Here is a 17,500-nt window from a genome sequence, read left to right on the forward strand (position 1 = left end):
CCCACAGCCCTTTGATGAGGGAAATGATGATGATGATGAGGAGGAACTGACGTGGGAACGGAAGGATGGGAGTGACTTTGTTCCAGAAACACACCTGTTCACATACATGCATGTTGCTGGGTGTACTGTACCTGAACTAACCCCAACTTCAAGTAGGCTCGATTTCTTTAGAAATTTCTTTACTATAGGCTTTGTATTGAGAATTGTAGCCCTAACAAACGCCTTTGCTGCCTTTGAGCATGCAGGGGCAACATAGACGCCACATAGCAGGTTGTTTGAAGTGGATATGAGCCTAAACGAAATGTATGTGTTCATAGGCCTGGTACTTTTGATGGGGATATTGAAAAAGAACCAGCTCCCCTCCTACTGGACCATAGATCCACTAATGGTAACCCCTATCTTTGGGAAAGTAATGGGGAGGAATCGGTTCCAATACATCCTGAGCCGACTGCATTTCTTTAACCAACTTGACCATGCAAACGTAAACAACATAGACAGGATGAGGAGGATACCTGTGGTTTTCGATCACTTACGTGAAAAATTTCATACTTCCTTTTCTCCCAACAGACCCCTTGTCATAGAAGAGAGTTTTGTTCTATGGAGAGGTAATATTCCCTTCAGGCAATATATCCCCAGCAAAAAGCACAGGTTTGGTTTCAAAATCTTTGTGATGTGCAACTGTAAGACTGGGTATGTGCAGGACATAGTCCTGTACACAGGTGTTCAAATGGACATCGTCGAAGATCGAACCTTGGGACTGTCTGGGGTTGTGGTGAAGACGATGATCGATGAGTACCTTCATTGTTGGCACGTCCTGTACCTGGACAACTGGTACACAAGCCCCCTTCCGGCCAGGTACCTACATCTTCAGGAGACAGGTCTGTGTGGTACATGAAAAAGAGCCACAAGCACATGGTGAAGGTGGGTAGGAAGCTGCAAAGGAACGAAGGCCAATAACATCCTTGCAACAGCCTGGTATCACAACAGAGAAGTCTTCCTCCTCTCATCTGTACACAGGCCACTCGTACACCACACCGACAGTATCGACTACAGGACAGAAGGGCGCCACCACGTCTGGAAACCAGAACCTGTCCTGGCCTATGATGTGAATATGCGACAGGTAGATCAGTCGGACACAATGATTTCCAGCGTGGATTGTGCCAGGCCTACGATGAAGTGGTACAAGAAACTATTCTTCCACTTCCTCGACATCACAGTCCTAAATGCTCACCTGCTCCATGCTCAGGTAACTGGCATAAAGGAGACCTTTGAGGGCTACATTCATGAGCTGGTGCGGGAAATATTTGGGGAATACTCAGGGGAATGGACTGCCACTCGCCACCGCCACACCGCTGCAACACCCATCCGCCTCACTGATCGCCACTTCCCCACGATCATGCCTCCCACTGAGACTCGTCAGAATCTGCAGCAAAGGTGTCATGTGTCGCAAATAGCACCGCAATGCCGCATACTCAGCGGAAGGACTCTAGGTATATGTGTGCACAATGCAACATTGGTCCGTGCATCTATCCTTGCTTTTAGGAGTACTACACTCTTCAAAACTATTGAGTACGACAGTGAAAGACTCTTGTAAATATTTTCTCATAAGTGTAAGGACTGTATGTAGTGAAGTAATGTTGTTATCGTAAGTGTATGACGATGTATTCACAGTAAGGCACTCAGAAATACTCTTACAGTGTCTGTGTATACTGAAGGTATGTTGTAAATAATTTACCGTAAGTGTAAGTGCAGTACATAGTGAAGTAAAGTTGTACGTAAGTTACCGAAATGTAAGACAAAGGATGCACAATGAGAGAGATACGTGATAGGTGACAGGTGTGCAGTACTAAGTGATTTATATAGGAAAAAAAAGATATTTTCTGTGTGAAATCCAGTGAAAAAAAAAAATATATATGCGTATGACATGAACTGAAAAGTGTAAAAAACATTCCTAGACCTTCCCAGAGTAACGTTGGCCAGAATACCTGAGTTTACCTTCATAGAAAACGAGGTTTTCTCTCACCTTTGCTGCAGCTCTTCTGGGTAACCACAACTGAGGGGCGGACCGGGGACTTCCAGAAAACGCACTTGTAGCCTCCAGTGAGTCGTTTAATGGTCATATTCGTTTTTTTCACATCATAATCTATCATTTTTGCCTTAAAAAAAAAAAAATCGAAAATTGGCCGGCACTGGCTTGCCATTTTATGTCTAGGGTGTCCGGCATGCGGCAGGTTAACGACGATTGTGGTTGTAACGATGTCATTAGTTATTATCATTGTTATTATTACTATTATTATTATTATTATTATTATTATTATTATTAATTGCCGTTGTTGTTAATATTGTTAGCATTAATGTAATATGTGTGTGTTTGTGTGCGTGTGTAATACGTATTTATGTTGGCATTCAACGTGTGTGTTTCTGTATGTATACATACATACTTTCATATATATATATATATATATATATATATATATATATATATATATATATATATATATATATGTGTGTGTGTGTGTGTGTGTGTGTGTGTGCATGCAAGTTCATATAGGTATATGTGTACCGTATGTATATGTATGGGTTTATGTGTTTCCCTTTACATATATTCGTGGGTATTTGCCATCCACGCCCCTCGATCCTAAACATTCCCCCACGGGCAACCTGTTCTTCTAAAAATCCCTCATTGGTTCTGATTTGTTCAGCTAATCCTTTAATACCAGGAAACGCCGTCCACGTCTTAAGCTCCCCCACCACCAAAAGTGGGATACGTAAGATGTCCACTTGGAATTTTATTCATTGACTTGAAAAAAAAAAAAAAACGTGTATAAAGCGAAAGTTATCACCTAGTAAAGGTTTGTCTTTAATACGGTGTTTATATTACATTCTGTCGGCTTGTTGCCACCACTCTCACGGCATTAATGTCATCTTCAGATAGGTTTTCAATAACTCAAGATAGGTCTGTCACACTAAACTTTCCTAAACGGTTAAATGAAGGTTATAACTCACACATCCATTTCTAAAAGTCTCTTCTTACTGAAGGAGAATGTTTATAGGAAGCAGCAACGTAATATATGACGACCGTAATGCGACAGATAATATTATCTGAGTGGTATGCGCCAGTGATTGTTTCTGAATTTCTTAACTAATTGCAAATCATTACCAATACAGATGATAATGCATATTAGTTAATTTTTTTTCTAAAATGCAGTTTCTTACAACTTACATGCTAACCACCAACTTCCAGAACTATTTGAAAATTTTTACATTCTAAACTCTACTGTTCTAAAAATATTTTCACTGGTGAAAAATATATATATATTGATTTTAATTTATACTCTATTTCCCGTGCATTTAACACAATACCCAAATTACCGAATCGTAACTAATACACAACAGACTGAGAGAACCACTGGTGTTGAGAACGGTAAATAACTCATTACGGTGTGGATCAAGGAGGCAGTGGCAATGCTGAGGTGGGGCATTGGGGTGGGGGGGAGGGGGAAGGCTCCAAATCAAATCCTTACCCCACTCCCCCTTAAATTGGCTCAATTATTTGAATTTTCGAATTATTTGATATACATCTATTGTAAAGCACTTAGTCACCCCTAATTTACACGTGTGTAGATGTGCGTAGTGGGGATGAAATCTGAACTTTGAGGCACACCTGTATATAAACGAAAGTAGTGTGATAGATTTCTTAACATCGGCATTCTTCTGTGATTTTGGAAATTTCAGAAAAGTTTCTGAATAATGGATGGAGTGCTGCATTCATCACAAAGCTTGCAATTATGATACTTGTGCCAGTTGGCATCGAAAGTACAGTACAGTACTGTACACCTGACACGTTTTGTAATTAGATCTACCTTGTCATTGAGTCGTGGTGTCCTTATTAATTTGCTGATAGTATGTGACGATATTCAGCACGTCCCTGGAGGATCACTGGATCCATAATCCACAGTGTTTTGAAGAAATAGATTTTTTTTTTTTTTTAGGAACTGCGTATTCTACACTGAAGTATGCATTCAAAGGCCTTCCCCCAAAATATAATGATGGCTGATTTGTTTACAGACCATAGAATTGGTGTGGCCTTTATCCTTCTTAGAATTAAATGGGTGTTGCCGTCCACAAGGCTTGAGAAAAAGCAAAGAGTCAGTGCATCACTGTAAACACGTAGGTGTGTGAGTGCATGGATGAAGGTGGCGGGTTTATGATTACCAGTGAGGGCGATGCCCTCCCAAGTCTCTCGTCAAGTGGTGGCATTTTCTCACATATAAGCGACCCAACCCGGCCGGCCCAATCTGGCCCGAACGTAATGCTTTTGAGAAGCTTATATCTCAGCAACCACAGGCCGATCACTGCGTGGTTTGCACCATATGATAGCCCCATTCTTTAAAATTTGTTTTTGACAGGTTTCATCATACCCTGGCGGTACACGTGGCACTTGACGTGCCAAATACAGCATACCGAAACTCTTCAAACGAGGCCACAGGCCAGACAGTCTGTCGCAAAGGCCTGACTTAGGTAGGTAAATAGCCATTAATATACTTGAGGCACCCTCGGGGTGTAAGGCAACATTTCAATGCTTTCGATTTAAATGGCTTTGCTCGTACTTCGCCGACTAAGGTGTTTTTCTGGTTATCATGTAAGTATAAAGGCCGTTGCGCCCGTGCCATCCTAAAAATCATGGAGAACGACCACTCACCTCCTCATCAATAATAAGGGAGGCAAGTGGGTGTCATTGATCCAGATTAATGAGGTGTATGTGTTCATCAGATGCAGTGCATTGTGGGGTTATGTATAGGTTTGATTCAGTGTTGTGTATGTGTCGTGCGGCAGCATCGTCAGACTACAAATCTGTGCTATGACCTTTTAAAAGTATTTTGTCACTAAGATTCATTACTGTTCTGCTTTATTTTGGAAGTGTTACAGTCTTTCAGACTGCTTTTGATATGCAAGGGTTAGGTTTTGCGGTATATTTGCGTAGAATGTATTTGTTTGTTCTAGTTTATGTTGCCTTCATGTTCCAGGCCAGGGATAGGCAACCTTCGGAACAAAGTGTGCCAATTTATAATGCCAATTTTTTCGCCATTTTGAGTGCCAAGTAAGCTTTTTTTTATTTTAACACTGTAGCGACAGTGTAGCGGCCTTAATTAATAAAATACATCGTGAACATACATAATATACATGCAAACGTCTTATTGTGTATAGTACATATCTGCAAGCAAAACGAATAACTGAATAGGTAGGTATGAATTTTGGTGATACAACAAACATTGCTAAACGAATATTTAGAATAAATTATAAAGATATTTACTAACCTCCTTAATGTGATCCTTGCCACTGCTTCCCTTTAGCCAGAGTTGATATTTCGGGTGAATATTTTGATGCCTTGAGCTTCACACAGCCCTCAGAATGATCCGTTGTAAGCTTGCTGCGGTGCGGGTTAAGGATGTGCTTCAGGTGTGAAAACACCTGCTCACACCGATACGTAGATACAAAGGTTGATACTAGTGCAAAAGCACCTTTCTTCATGCAGTTGAATTCATTAGGTAGTCTGGCCCAACAGCTTAGAATGGAGGCTCCACGATCACATACAGTTGTTTCCAGTATTTCTCGATGCTCCTTGAATTTAGCTGACCATAAAGAGGAGGCCTGAAAATCAATCAACTGCAATTCCAACTCCTCAGCTTCCATCCACCGGAACAGAGGCACTTCCATGTCGCTATATTTAAAGTTGTCTGGTCTTATCAAAAATGAAAACATTGGGTCATTGTGTTGTATATCTTGATATCTGACTGAGAAGTCGGACTCTAACTCCTGCAAGTTGACTTCAGTATCAGCAGTGTTAACAGGATGAGTTGCAAATAATCTCTTCAAGTTTCTGAAGTAACGGAAAGGTCCATTTCTAATATCCAATGAGAAAACGGCATGCCTAGCCACAAATGCCTTCCATGTTGCTATCATACAAATCCAGTAAAGTCTGTCCTGCTCCTTGGAATCGAAGATGGAGATCGGTGAGATGTGAAGTGATATCTGAGACAAACATAAGTTTTACAATCCAGTCTCTGTTCTCCAGTTCAGGATAGGCTTGACCTCTTTCAGTTAAACTTATCTTAATATCATCAAAGCACTCCACAAATCTCTCCAAAACCTTCGCACAGCTTAACCACCTGATACTGCTGTGCAAAAGGTACGGTATATCTATGTATGAAGTTTCCACCTCTTCAAGAAGAGACTGAAACTGCCTGTGTGAAACACAAGAGCGTGCAACAAGAAACTCACTATTTTTATTACAGTAACCATCACATTCTTGAGTTCAGAGTTCGAAATCTTGGCACACAGATTTTCTTGGTGAATGATGCAGTGCAATTTCAGGATGGGGTGCCCAGTTTTATCCTCAAGCAGCCTGGTAATACCCCTACCTTTTCCTACCATAGCAGCAGCACCATCTGTTGTAACTGCCAAAGTTTTTCTAATGTCAACACCTCGGTCCTCAAAATGGTCACTGAATGTTTTCATTATATCCTCTCCCTTGGTGGTGTCATGCATAGGTTTAAGACAGCACAACTCCTCGTGTATCTGTGTGTCACTATACCTGGCAAAGGTAGCCAACCGGGGAATGTCATTTGTATCCACACTTTCATCCAGGGCCTTGCTGAACACAGGTGCGTTTATTAAAGCAACAGTTTTTCCTCATTTACATTGGCAGACATTGCAGAAATGCACCTTTCCACGGTTCTAGCAGACACAGGCATGTCTTATATCCTTGAGATGACAATATTCTTATTTGACATGCCATCAAATAACTCTTCAGAGCAGTCCAGGAATGGAGCTTTTATATAATCTTCATCAGTGTAAGATTTTCCATTTTTTGCAGTACATAGAGCTACTTTGTAACTTGCTTCAGTTAATTTATTTTTGCTAGCACACACGCTTTTCAACACATTGCTGTTTTTCATAGCTGGACACTGCCTTCTTAATAGCCTCAGCCTTGTCTGCATTGTCCTTGAAGGTTTTCTCATGTTTTGTTTCAAAGTGACTCTCAACACTCGATGTGCGGCATACAACGTTCTCACAGCAGACAGCACACACAACACAATCATTCTGCTGGATAAATCCAAAGTAGTTTGTCCATGATGCTCGAAATGACCGCACATCAAGCCTAGCTTTCTTGGCAGTAATCATTGTAACCGTATTTCCGACACTTGTGGCGACTATAAGGTGACTGAGCAGCTGCCTAAGTTCTGACGCATCACCAATGGCCAGTTGGGTAGCATGAATGTGTCTTGTGCTCGTCAACGTCTCGCAGCACTAGCTCACACCTCTTTGCGGGAAGTAAATACTTTCATTCTCTCTCTCTCTCTCTCTCTCTCTCTCTCTCTCTCTCTCTCTCTCTCTCTCTCTCTCTCTCTCTTTCGCATTTTCAGTATTTTCTGTGTTACTCTGGATTACGTCAAGTGCTATAGTATAGCACTTCCCGTACTAAGTCTGGCACGCGTGTCTAGGGTAGCCGAACCTGTTCTAAGCTGTTGAGAATGTGAGGGGATGTATGGAATAATAGATGTGATTTGTGCATGGTACTGCAATTGTGTTCAGATCGACAGCAATAACAGATGAGTCACTGATTTCTGATGGAAGGTGTGTATGTGTATTTGGGTGCAGAAGTTGTTGTTCCCCTTGTGCTACCCCAGCCTGTCTCTGATCAAGCAGACACATTAATCACAGGTGAGCAACCGCCTCTGCAGGGCCGTCCCGAGTAGTGAACCGATGTTCCCTTGCGGCTGACAACATGTCTTGATAGACCTTGTGGTTACTTGTAGAGAAGTTATATATTTGACTTGTGGACGAGCGGTTGTTATACTTGAGTTGTTTGTAAGTAGATAATCTTGGTTCCCATTTGTCATGCAGTGACAGGAGAGGTAAAGAACAGTATGGGACTATTATTATTTGTCTTGGAAATATTAACAAAATCTCTCACACACGAGTGAAGTATAAGTAGAGTCCCGTTAGCTACCTCCCTGTCTCGCTCTCTCTCTCTCTCTTCCAAGTTGCTAAGCCTTTCTCCCTACTACCTGCCGATTCTATGGCCTCTCTCCATCTGAGCTCTCTTTCCTAAATTCTGGTGAAACAGGGGTCGTATCACGTGTGTTACACTGTGGTTAGAAAGTTACATAAAAGTTACATCTTGTTAATGCAACTGTTACATAATTGTTACATATTGTTTGTAGTTACATAGTTGTAGCAAGTGTAACATAATGCAATCGTTTGTCGTTACATAATTGTTACATATCGTTTGTAGTTACATAATTGTAATAATTGCAGTCCTGACATTGAATCCGGTCATGCTGCGGTCGATGATATGATGTGCCATGGCACTAGCTTGTGGAGACAACAATTTGCTTTTTTGTTTGTAGTTTATGTGGTATTTTGGCATTTGTAGTAACACTTACACTTATTTTCATTTGTTTGTTATGTGATCTTACTCTATTTCTTTTTCTTTCTTTCTTTTTTTTTTATGTATTGATTTTCTATAGTTTGTTTTTCTTCGTTTGTCTACGCTTTTTCTGTGTTGTTCATGGTTACATAACTGCTGGCTAATTTCCTAGGGACCCTATTTTAAGGTTTAGCTTATATTGCACAGATATTACTGAAAATGATATTATATAGCCCCATATTTTGTTATTATATATAAAAAATATATATATATATATATATATATATATATATATATATATATATATATATATATATATATATATATACACTATATACAGTATTAACTATATACACTGACTTGTTGTTCACTTGTACCTATAGTGGGCAATATATGTCAGCACTGTGTGGAAATCATTGTCTTCACGATTGTGTTGAAGATGTTCATTCTTGCTAACGTCATTTGTGTTGGCCATTTTTTTTTTTCTGGTTTTCCTTGTAACTTAATTTATATGTTTCCACTAGGTAGCTTTAATTAATAAATGTTTAATACAGTTCTTTTAATCGCTCACTGAGTAATTGTGATGGTATATTTTCTTTATCACTTTATAGATGTAATAATGTATAGCTGTATGTATGCAACACGTATTTTATGTAGGTATAAATGGTAACACTCGTTGGTAGTAAATAAATGCTATAATAAATGAATGAATATATACAGTGTAGAATATTTATTGTTGGTGCAATTATTTAATGATTGAATTATGATGATAATTGAAGTAGGTATATGTATTTAAGTTGTAATTATACAGCAGGTTTTATATGTCTGTGCCGAAGTTTTTGTCTATCACTGTGTATTGTATAAATGAAGTAACTCACAATTTTTTTTTTTTACCATGGTGGAAATGGTGTGAGTGTGTGAGTAGTGCTGCACGTGGTGATAGCGTTGTTCTTCACGGGTTAATTGACGTGTTGTGGGGTGTCAGACACACGTTGATACGTATGGTGACGTCGACTTCCCACACTGGTAGCTGTGGTGAGTACATGAGTAGCGATGGGTAACTTGAGTGAAGATGAGTAAGATGAGTTGTGAATATGGGCTTGGTATTTGCTTCGTCGTCTTGACCTCTTCACTCCTGCGTCAGAGGTGGAGGTTGGGTGGATGTAGCAGAGAGAGGAGGGTGAGGTCTGGTGGTTGTGAGGTGTGAGTCTTATCTCACTCTTCGTTTGCTTGTTTTGTTTTTTCTTTCTTGATGTATTCTCGGTCCTTTTTTCTTGTGATTTACTCGTTGTGGGATGAAGACTGTCGTTACTTGTAGGTGCGTGTAGATTATACAGACGACTCGTGGAGTTGTTACTTGTAGTTGATTGTAGATGGTTGTAGTTCGTTTGTTCGTCGTAGAAATTACAAGATTGTTTGTATCAGTACTTTGTTAAACTACTTGCAAGGCGTCCTGTGACCTCTTCACCTCTACATCAGCGTGATGATCGGGGAGACAGAGGTGGGGTTGGAGAGAATACTGTCAGGAGCTGGTTGTGAGTTGTTGGTTGTGAGAGTTTTTTTTTTTCAATCTTGATATTTTGTAGGGATTCACTGTTGATTCGTAGACGAGGTTCGTATACGTTCGCTGCTACCAAATGTCTTCATAGACTTTGTACTTACTTGTAGAGAAATTATATATTAGACTTGTGGACAAGCGGTTGTTAAACTTGAGTTGTTTGTAAGTAGATAATCTTGGTTCCCATGTCATGCAATGACAGGAGAGGTAAAGAATAGTATGGGACTATTTTTATTTGTCTTGGAAATATTAACAAAATCTCTCACACACGAGTGAAGTAAAAGTAGAGTCCCGCTAGCTACCTCCCTGTCTCGCTCTCTCTCTCTCTCTCTTCCAAGTTGCTAAGCCTTTCTTCCTACTACCTGCCGATTCTATGGCCTCTCTCCTTCTGAGCTCTCTTTCCTAAATTCTGGTGAAACAGGGGTCGTGTCACGTGTGTTACACTGTGGTTGGAAAGTTCCAGAAACCTGTGTGTGAGTATGTGTGTATGTCACTAGGCTTTGTTCTCCTGCTATTTCGCTGACAAACTACCTGCATCATCTCCTGACATTGCTACTTCCTAATCTGTCATCAGCTTTTCCTCAGTTTAACTTGCAAGATCATTTCCCATTCCCAGGCTTGCATAGAGCTGTCTATCTGTCTATTTATCTATCTATCTATTATGATTTGTAAATATAATATGGACTCATAACAAACACCTTGCACAGTATGGCTCGGGGATTTGTGTGGAGGTTTGGTTACTGGGCCGACGCCGCTGTGGCGTCTCTCCAGCCAGTTAATAGGGACACCATTGTAGGCTTCACATCTCGTCATTAGCTCACTGTATGGTTAACACTCAGCGTTGTAAACAGTTCCCGATTTAGGAAACCATTTGGACTGTCAGTGTAGTTTCGCCAGATTGAAAGAAGGGTAAGAAACAGTGACCGGTAGTGTTGGAAAATATCCTGAATGCTTTGTGGAGTTGACACTGTTGAATGTGTTGTTATTGTTATTCTATGTTTATCCTCGAAGTGCAGTTAACTTCCACAGAGAAGCTACAGTTAAGTACTCCAGTATTCTTTGAGGAAATTAAAGTGTGACGTAGATATAAGGATGAGTTTTGTTATAAATAGGTAAACAAAAAATTAGTAATTTAAATATGGGGAATAGGGATCACTGAAAAAAGTAAACAAACAAGAAAGGGTCGCTGAGGAGAATGCAAAACCAGCAAGAATTCAAATAACATTGACAATGTAAACCCACAAATTCCTTTTGACTCTGGTACTAACAGTCTGAAAAGAGTCAAAATATGGATTTCTGGGTTTACGTTGTTAACGTTACTTGAATCTTTGCTGGTCTTGCATGCTCTCCAGAGATCCTTCCTTGTTTGTTTACTTTTTTGAGCGATCCCTATTCCCCATTTTTAAACTACCTATTTTTTGTTTACCTAGTTTATTTACTTTTTTTTATAATCCATCAAGGATCAAACAATCAAAATTCTTGCGTTTCAGTTACCAATACAGTTTTTATATTATGACACTAAACACTTGGCATTTTCAAATAATTTTCATTGCTGTGGTGTTGTGGCTTTGCACACACTGATTGGTTGTTATTTTAAATTCTCGTATTCATTTTGCTTACTATAGTTGTGAGGCCTCTTATAATGGACAGTTATTATTTCAGGATCTCTATGTTTTGCAAATTGATTGAGCAAAGATAATTTTTAAGTTGAATTGAGTAAAACCTGAAACGCCATACATTCAGATTGATTACAAGACAGAACCAAAATCTGCTGTTGTGTGCTTTGGATGACTGTTTTGCAAAGTAGTTTTTTTTGTGTGTGTGAAATTGAAAATCTACATTAGTTACAATAACAACTGATGTCGAGGGCACTTTTTGTGCCTCCCCCATAACGTCTTCGTCCCCTTCCTCTGCCTCTTCCTCGTCCCCCTCCTCCATCTCTTCCTGTCCCCCCTCCTCTGCACCCCCCTGCAGTTGACTCGTGAAATGGTTACTGTCACGATGAATTCCAATAACGCTGTCAAACGGATCCAAGTTTGGTGTTAGTTCGCTTTAAGAAATGGTCACGATATCAGAACGTAGTCACTTCCATTTAGAGTGCAAAGTACGAACCTGTGCTTTTCAGTTGTCTCAAGTGACGTAAACACACCAGCCTGCTGGGACTTCAGGGATGAAGTAAAAAAAAAAGTAAAGCCTTGAGTTAAAAAATAATGTAATTAACTGAAATCGCACTGATGAGTGTTAATTACGCAAACACCCTTTCCCACAATGGCGCTTCATTGCCCGCGTAAGTAATCTACTAGCTGAATTTTCAATTTAGTGCAAACCTAGTGCAGTATGAAATTGAATATAGTCACGCTCCTAGTGATGCACTATTGATACTTGACGGCAATTCTGTACTTGAATGGCTTTCACGTGCTTGCAATGGCATAAAGAAAACCTCTATGTATCCGGAAGGTGGATGGTCATCTTTCGATTAAGTGTTTTAAAATAGCTCATGGACACACACAGTGACCCAATAAGTACGACGTGCTGGTTTTTATCCCAAAATACCAAGCAGATTTTCTTGTATACCTGTGAAACAATAATATGAATAGTAATAATAATAATATGAACAAACTGGCTAATTTCGAATGTACCAAACATTCTTATAACGTTTCTTTTCCACATTATCAATGCTTGGCTGACCTAACGTATTGAAATGGATCCCTCTATTGTTTCAAGAATATGTTTGCTTCTAAGATGGTTTTTAGGTGACTGTTCTATATGGGTTTCCAACAAATTCCTGTCCTGGGCGATCCCTATTATGAACCACTACCGTGGTTCATGATGTCATGATGATACGGATATCATCTGAGTAATAGAATGGCATTGATCCACTTTATTGGTGACGAAACCTGGAGAAGGCAGGGCTGAAAAAAAAAAGAAAAAAAGTCAGGTTTCCCACTATCAATATGTGAAAGGAGAAATACAGTTTAAGAACAATGAGATCAGGTAAGTACAGGACAGAACACATGTCCCATATAAATACCTATCTATCTATCAATCTATCTGCCTATCTACAGTATAAGTAATATGCGACTCGAGTATAATAAGACTTTGGATGAGTTAATCAAATAATATAATGGTTTTGATGTAGCACGTTAAAACAATAACTGACGTCAAAAAAAATTATATACGTGGAATTTGTATTTCACACAAAAATCAAATGGTACAGACTGTGCCATGAGATGTGACAGAAGTTTGGCTGTATATGTTTTTGCTTTGATGTGTCAGTAACATGAGAGTTAAAGAAGGCATTTTACACAAAAAAGAACTTTACACAAAAGTGTCAGATAATATGATTACAGTATGCATAATAAAGTTAAAAAAGCACAAGAGCCTTACTGTCTTATCGGGCTACTCAACACTTTTTCAAATCAGATCCGTCTCTGAACCACGTTTGGTTTTGGAGCATGTTCTTTCCGGCCCTGTTCAGAGCAGTTTCTACAGTAAATAGCTACTGCCAGCACCACCATCATCATAGCTTCCATAAACGCGACAACCACGGCTAACACCACCACTATCATAATACAGTAGCTACCACCACCACAACTACAGTCGCGCCGCACGACTCTGAGGTTATTATCGTACCCTGGCAACCTACCATTCAAAAGTGCGTCCGATTTCGTATCATAATATACAAGATCATACTATCATGCACAAATATATTATACATGAATATTATTATACATGAACATATTATTGACGAATCACATACGTCTCATACACGAAATCAGACGCACTGTTGAGGGGTAGGTTGCCAGGGCACGATAATAACAACCTCATAGTCGCGCGCCGCGACTATACCATCACCAGCAATAACATCATCATCACAGCTGCCACCACCACCATCACCACCACCACAGCTATCGCCACCACCACCAACACAACAGCTATAACCATCATCACCATCACAGCTACCACCACTACCACCATCATCATCACAGCTACCAACACCACAACAACATCGACCACCACCCTCATCATCACATCTACCACGACCATCACAGCTACTGGTGCCACCACCACGGCTACTACCACCATCACAGCTACTACCACCATCACAGTTACCACCACAACCACAACTACCATCACAACCACCATCACAGCTACTACCACCATCACAGCTACCACCACAACCACAACTACCACCACAACCACCATCACTACCACTAACACCAACACCGCCACATCTATCGCCATTTTCGACTGAATAAAATCGTCTGTTCATAGCATCAGTGAAGTAATGTGAGTGTCAAAGGACAGCCCCCCGCCTCTCTCTCTCTTTCTCTCTCTCTCTCTCTCTGTCTCGGAAATGACCCGCCGTCTCTTCCACATGCGTGTACTGTAAAACGAATGGGGACAATTATTCGAGGTCCAAACACCCCTTTAGAGAATGTCAGTTGAGATATAATAGAAACTTGCCCATCCGGGACCCAGTTCCAACCACTCTGCCAAGTCAGCAAAATCTTTATTCCAGTTTTGGCTGCACCATACACACACACACACACACACACACACACACACACACACACACACACACACACACACACACACAGTTATACTATATTGGACAGAATATAGGGGGTAAGTGAAGCTGTTCAGAATTAAAGACAGGATGTGGAAACACTGAGTGGAAATTAAGAAGTATTTTATGAATATCACTATATCAGACGAAAACGGTGTCAGTGATAAGCAAGTGAATGTAATAATCTCCAGCACGGTAACGTGTGTGTGTGTGTGTGTGTGTGTGTGTGTGTGTGTGTGTGTGTGTGTGTGTGTGTGTGTGTGTGTGTGTGTGTGTGTGTGTGTGTGCCTACTTGTATTTACCTATTCACGTTCTACAGGGTTTCAACTAAGCTCGTGTTGTTCCACCTCCAGTAAAGTAACTACCTAACTTTCCTTTGAAAGCATGAATATTCTTCGCACAAATTACATTTTCATCTAGATTATTCCATTTGCTTATGTTTTATTAATTTAAAACTATGTCCTCTCCCCTCATCCCTTGTTATAATATTCTCTGTCAGTATTATATATACCATGTGTACACTTATACAGCGTTATCATAATTATCTCCTCATTCTTTCCTGTCCTGTAATGTAGTCAGTTTCAACATTTCCAATCTCTTTTTATACTGCAAATCCCTTATGCTTGGTATCATTTTTGTGGCCTCTCTTTGCACCTTCCCTAATTTATTTTACTTGGTTCTTTTAATTAGGGAAACCACACCACTGTAGCAAACTCCAGTCTTGGTCTTACGACTGTCATTATCAATTTGCCTAGCATAATCTGTTCATATATTCATCAATAGATTATATGCTGCACTATTAATTTTTTGGTATGTTTCTCTGGTGACAATCCCTGCTGTATTATTACACCCAAGTCTCCTGTTTAGCTTTGTTGATAGCTTTGTTTCCCATTTTGTAATCTCAGTTTGGCCCTCCCTTACTTATGCCTATTTCAGTTACATTACACTTACTAGAGTCAAAGTCAATCTTACATAAATGGCTCCATTTTTGTAGTTGATCCAAATCTTCCTGCAACTCTCTACAAGTATTTTAATCTACAATTTTCTTCATGATTTTTGCATCATCAACAAACGTCTAAATAATAAAGTCAACCTTTGCATGTGTGTCTATCTTTCACGAAAACGGTAATAGATATCGACCTAACTCTTTTTTCACTTGGTCGGAGGTAATCCAGGGAATGTCAGAAAAATACCAGACAAAAATTTTTAGCGCTCGCGCGCAATGCGACGGCGAAAATTTTTCGAAAATTGCTACAAGCGAAAATATGCGATTTTTTCGATATTTTGGTCAGAACTAGTCAATGTGGGATCAATAACGGGATCGAAACAAAGATAATGCTCATTGCTAACATTTTGTGCTAGAAAGGCTTTTAGTTAGTTCCACAATTTTTTTGTGGGCTAGCACTGGTTTTCACAAATGGCCGAAAATCATTGGGCATATCATTTACATATATCTGGAACATAATAGGGGTTAAAACTGCTCCCTGGGGCAGTGCACTTATCACTTCCTTCTGTGCTGAAAACATGTCTCTAATCACATTTCTCATCTGCCCACTGGTGAGGTAACTCCTCAGCCATTGCAATAAAACACCATCAGTGCCATCATCGTTTGTGAATTTTCAAATCAACCTCTCTTGTGATACTCTATCAAACACTTTCCCGAAATCAAAATAAATACAATCCACCTACCCATCTCTTTCATGTAATATATTGATAACTCTATCATAAAAATTAAGCAAGTTTGTGATACACTAAGTACCTCCTCTGAAACCAATCTGCACAGAGGTTATTATTTTATTTTACTCTACATGAGCAACCCAACTCTTCCTTACGATTTTTTACACAATTTACAATCAATACTTGTAAGGGACACTGGTTTATAATTTAATGAGTCTTCCCTGCTGCCACTTACATTGGTACCTAATGTGCTCTCTTCCAATCCATTGGCAAATCTCCCTTCATTAGAGAAAATATTATTTCATGTATTGTTTAACTAACCCTTCAGCACTTTCCTCGATTAAGCAAGGAGAAATGTTGTCAGGTCCCATGACTTTGGTTACATCCATATTTTTCATCAACTCCAAAAACTCCTCAAGTTCAAATTTAACCTCATTCATTTTATTTACCATGTTATGATGATTTATTTCCCATCTCAAAAAATCCGCTTCCTCTACAAATACTCTTTGGAATTCTCATTCATAATATCACACTTGTCTTCTTCTCTTTCATATTCCAATCTTACAATTATAGGTTTATTTTTCATTTTATTGTTTATATGCCTCTAAAACTATTTTGGATCACTTCCACACTTATCCACTATACTCGTTTCATATTTGGCTGCTTCTTTTCTAATCCTCATGTACTCATTTCTAAACTTTTTTACATCTCTCCCATGCTTATTTACTCTTAATTTTCATTTATATATTCCAAGCTTTTTTTCTTTCCTCCATTCTTACTTTACATCCATCATTAAACTATTCCTTTTCCTTTTAAAATTTAGCTCCATATTTGGGAACATATTTACTAACACCCTCAATGTGTGCCTCCTAAAATTTAAAGTATTTTTTTTTTTTTCGACATCATTTGCTTTACTAAACTTTCTCCAATCATGTTCCCTAAAACATTTTCCCAAAGCATTAAAATCAGCTTTGCTATCATTATACTTGCTTTCCTTATGCTCTTCTTTTTCCTCTTCTCTCCAGTTTATAACCTCAAGTTCACTTGGTGTATGATCACTCTTATCTATTGGACATTATTACTTTATATTTTGGATATCAATTGGATCTTTTGTGAAAACAAGATCAAACCTCGATGAATCATTGTCACCTCTTGTACTTTCCTTATCCGATATCAGTGTTACTTGTTGACGGTTCATGATTTGGTTTTATTACCTGTATCACTTTCTTCCCAGTAAACCTCTTTACAGTTAAAATTTCCT

This window comes from Coenobita brevimanus, chromosome 65, assembly GCF_032717465.1.
Source record: "Coenobita brevimanus isolate Jiangsu-jjx chromosome 65, ASM3271746v2, whole genome shotgun sequence".
Taxonomy (NCBI): domain Eukaryota; kingdom Metazoa; phylum Arthropoda; class Malacostraca; order Decapoda; family Coenobitidae; genus Coenobita; species Coenobita brevimanus.